Source organism: Carassius carassius, chromosome 3 (genome assembly GCF_963082965.1).
Source record: "Carassius carassius chromosome 3, fCarCar2.1, whole genome shotgun sequence".
NCBI lineage: Eukaryota > Metazoa > Chordata > Actinopteri > Cypriniformes > Cyprinidae > Carassius > Carassius carassius.
In genome coordinates, this window is record NC_081757.1 from 1,517,886 (window position 1) to 1,522,830 (window position 4,945).

The window sequence follows — 4,945 nt, forward strand, 5'->3', positions numbered from 1 at the left end:
ATACTTAGTTTGATGAAAACATAATACAATGCAATACAATAATAACTGACAGAAGAACAGATATAATTATGTTTGGATAAACATAAGTTGCTTCAGTCGAGTAAATGTTTGACTTGAAATATTACTAAAAAATATAAAAGTTATTACGGTAACACTTTAGAATAATGGTCCGTTGTTAACAAGTAACTATGCAGGAATAAATAGGTAGTACTACATTAACACTCAACTTAATACAATTAACTAATAGAGAAGCAAGATTAACTAAGCAGTAAGTAGTAGCAAATTTAGGACAAAGGTAGTTCCTTATTAGATATTTGATAATTACTAAAAAAAAATATCCTCATTGAGAACTATTTGTGAACTATAACCAGTTAATAAAGAATAATCAATTAATTACTAATCACAACCAGAGATGTATAGTAACGAAGTAGAACTACTCCACTACTGTACTTGAGTACTAAAAGGCGGTATCTGTACTTTACTAGAGTATTATTTTTTTCTCCTACTTCCACTTTTACTTCAGTACATATTTTCGATGAGTTTAATACTTTTACTCCGACATTTTTTTATGTGCTGCATCGTTACTCGTTACAATTATAAAAATGTTACGAATCATTCCATTACAAACAGAACTGTAGATGGCAGGTTTGATGAAGCTGGCACATCATTGAGCGAATCAAGCGATTAAGAAGACTGCGCGTGCTGACTGAACTGCTGTGAAGAGAGAGATGAACACCGAGCCGAGCCAGATAATGACTCGTTCACGAGTCAAGAACCAGTTGCATCGGTTTTCGAATCACCAGTAGTTCTTTCTGACAGTTCGATTCAATAAACCAGTTGAAGAAAACAGTTCACCGGTTCTTTTGCACTCGACGTAATGGCGTCATTGGCGTTGAGTGCAAACCTTCGGTTTACCTGGGCTCATAACATTAGCACAGAATCAGTTCAGAATCAATCACCAAAAGAATCAGTTCGGTTCAGACGCTCTGTGTGTCGGTTTGCTTTCACGCTGAATCACACATGCGCAGTATCATCAGCTCCTCGGTTCTCGAATCGGACTCGTCTGACAGAAACGGTTCTTGACCACTGATCTATAATATAAGTTATATATATAGATCAGTGTTCTTGACTCGTGAACGAGTCAGTCTGTTGTTCGTTATCTGGCTCGGCTCGGTGTTCATCTTCAGTTCTCTCTTCACATCAGTTCAGTCAGTGTACTGTTTGAGTAAATGAATTACTCCGGGATATTGGTTTGTTTGAACTCAGAGGGAGTGTCAGCCACATTAAAAAAGTTAACAGCTTAAGTCATTTGTGGATTAATGCGTATTGGAGACGCGAACCGTTTTAAACGATTCAGTTCGATTTGGTGAACTGTTTCAAAAAGATCCGGTTACATCGAATGATTCGTTCGCAAACCAGATATCATAAACTGCTTTGTTTTGAATTGTTTTACAACAGACACGGAAGAGAAGACAATGCTGAATAAAGTAGTAGTTTTTGCTATTTTTGGAACAAAATGTATTTTTGATGCTTCAAAAAATTCTAACTGACCCTCTGATGTCACATGGACTACTTTGATGATGTTTTTCTTACCTTTCTGGACATGGACAGTATACCGTACACACAGCTTCAATGGAGGGACTGAGAGCTCTCGGACTAAATCTAAAATATCTTAACTACATAACACAATACTTGTACTTTTACTTTCAGTACTTGAGTAGTAAATTTTCAAATAGACTACTTGCAATACTTAAGTACAAAAAATGTTGAATACTTTAGTACTTCTACTTAAGTGTGGTGCTTAAAGAGCACTTCAACTTCTACTCAAGTCATTTTTTTGATAGAGCACTTGTACTTTTACTCAAGTCTGGGTCTCTAGTACTTTATACATCTCTGATCACAACAGTAATGTCTTAAAAGTGAACAACTGGGTTCTTCGTGGAAACTAATTTATGAATTTGATATCCCCCCAAATAATTCGGCTTCATTTTAAAATTGTGACAACTACTCTTACCAAAGAATGGATGTTCTCTGTTTATTTCAAACTTAAACATAAAATAATACAATAAAATTCACTTAAAAATATGAGTAATTAAGAAGTGACGCTGACAAGCTCATGATTGAAATAGTTCACAAGTATGATCTCTGCTTCATGTCAGTTCAATATGTATCCCACTCCAAAAGACCTACTGGTAAAATATCACTAGTGCTTCACACAAATGTAGGACTGTACAGTATGTGTCAGATATAAAATATGTTTTAAATTACTTGGTAATTACTAAGTGGTTAAGGTATTTTTCACTTTAAAATAATGGTCCAGATCACTAGTAGTTCCTTAGTAGCACTTTAGCTTTAAAGTGAAAAATAGATTAGCCCCTCACTAATTACTCAAGCGTTACCTTGTCAGCCTGCAGGAACTACTAGTGATCTGGACCATTATTTTAAAGTGAAAAACACCTTAACCACTCAGTAATTACTAAGTAATTTAATAAATTCTTTTACATATTTTATATCTTGCACATACATTTGTGTGAGGCACTAGTGATATTTTACCAGACACCGTAATCTGGAATATGCGGTTTGGTGCTTAGCACAGTATAAATGCAGTCGATGCCTTCATTAAGGATGTGAATTGTTTTTTTTCAAGAGAACATGATTATTATTATCCTACAGTTTTGTTTGAAATAAACAGAGAACATCTCTCCTTCGGTAAGACTAGTAGTCACAATTTCAACTTGTAGCCGACTTATTTGGGGGATATCATATTCATAAATTAGTTTCCACCAATAACCCAATTGTTCACTTTTAACAGGTTACCGTTGTAATTAGTAATTGGTTATTTTTTATTAACTGGTTATAGTTAGCAAACATTTCTCAGTGAGGATATTTATTTTTAGTAATTATCAAATATCTAATAAAAAACTACCTTTGTACTTCACTACTACTTACTGCTTTGTTAGTCTTGCTTCTCTATTAGTTAATATTAAGTGTTAAATTAGTACTATCTATTACTTCCTCCATAGTTACTTGTTAACAACGGACCATTATTCTAAAGTGTTACCGTTATTACTTTTAAAATTCAGGAAAGCTTTAACGGCAAATAGACATTTTTAGAATTAAACTAAAACTCCTTTTATTCATACACAGAAAGCATAAAAAGATGTTGTTCAGATGTGATTTGATATCCTAATTGTTGTTGTTAGTATTTAAAGGGTGTCTTTCAGTAGTTTACTGTGAATGTGACACACATGAAGAGCATTGTCTGTTAGTCTTGTGATGGACTGCTCGTGTCCAGTGTGTTTCAGTCTTCAGTCTGAGACTCCAGCATCCTGTGACTCTGTGTGCGGTTTGGAGAAGAGATGAAGATTATTCCTCTGTTACAGCGGACTGGCTTCGGTCTTCAGTCCATGTAACTGTGAAATACACACACACACACACACACACACACACACTAAACATTTATTTTCACTATTCAGTGTCACTTATTGATTATGAACAAGCACCATCTGTTGTAAATATGGATCTATATAACATATAAAGACGAAGAGTAAAGGGCTGTCTGTCAGTGAATGTGAATCATTGGTAAAAGTGACTGAGCTGGAGAGAGACGGATCAGACAGAAGTGTTACCTCTCGCTCTGTAACATTTGAACAGCAGCACGACTGTCGACAGCAGATACGGACAAGCTGCCAGAAGAAAACTGAGGATGCTGAAAACAGAAATCTGACCTGAACCTGACAAACAGAGACACAAACACATTATTGAGACACATTACACTCCTAAAGACTTTCAGAAACTTTCTCAGGGAACCCAATGTTTTGTGTGAAAATGGAAAAGCACTGAATTATTAGAATTATTATTGTATAATTTAGCTCTGTATTAAATAGCTAAATTCCGTTTAAATTATAATTTCTGTTCACAATATATATATATATATATATATATATTGTCTTACACAGAAGAAAGTCATACAGGTTTGGAATAACACAAGAGCAAGTAAATGATGACAATTTTATTCTAATACTTAATGCCCTCTTCATTTCATTGAATTGTGGGATGTTGATGTTTCAGTGTATGTGATTTGTTAGTTATATTTTAGTTCATGTAAGTTTTGTGAAAGATTAAACATCTGTCAATAACTGATTGCTCATGAATAAAACAGAATCTTTAGGAGACTCCAGACTCTCACCTCTGAAATCAGCTCTGAGGATCGAGGAGTTTGTAGATCGATGTAAACAGTGTAGAGTCAGAGTATCTCCCTCAATCACAGGATCAAAAGAACTCTCCAGAATCACATCACCATCTACACAACACAACACATACATGCATCAGTCACAGATCAGATGTGATTCAGAATAGAAAAAGCATCAGCCTGAATCCCCTCGTTGTGTTCATCAGAGAGCTCGTCAGCTTTGTCAAAATTACGGAAATTTAACAAAACACAAACTAATTTTTCCTTTTTTCTGTAAAGCCTGTTTTGGGGGTCTGTGATGATGTCATTTTGCAGTTAGTGCATTCTAGAGGTCAAGAATTGTCATTTGTATTTTTTTAAATAAAATGTTCAACAATTAAAAATAATATCATCAGGACAAATGCTAATGACTTATTGTGATTTTTATTTGGTTGGGGTTTTAAAAAATGGTTTACAGTGCTGTATTGCATTTGGATCATTTTATACAGGTAAAAACCAATAAAGATACATTTTCTTTCTTTTTCTGAAATCACTCACTGTTATTCTGTACTTTTGTTAATATATTAAATATATCTAATCATTTTGTATATGGCACTCTCATAATAATCTTTTTAATGAAAGGGTTAAAAATCTTTTATAAAGTCTCTTTGTGAGTTGAAGCAGGATAGGATTACTAGCATGCCTCAGGTGAGTTTTATCAGGGTTGGAGCTTAACTCGTTTAATATTAACATTATAAACAAATGTACAGTATA

The 4,945-nt window shown here is 34.2% G+C and overlaps 1 long non-coding RNA gene across 1 annotated transcript; it reads right to left on the bottom strand.

The window, feature by feature from the left end:
• Window positions 1-3,077: 3,077 nt before the first annotated feature.
• Window positions 3,078-4,302, bottom strand: LOC132115855 (uncharacterized). The gene is made up of 3 exons (XR_009425575.1): window positions 4,190-4,302; window positions 3,630-3,734; window positions 3,078-3,413 (listed from the first exon to the last, which is right to left on the bottom strand). It is a non-coding gene; the product is annotated as an uncharacterized LOC132115855 (long non-coding RNA).
• Between the last annotated feature and the right edge of the window lie 643 nt (window positions 4,303-4,945).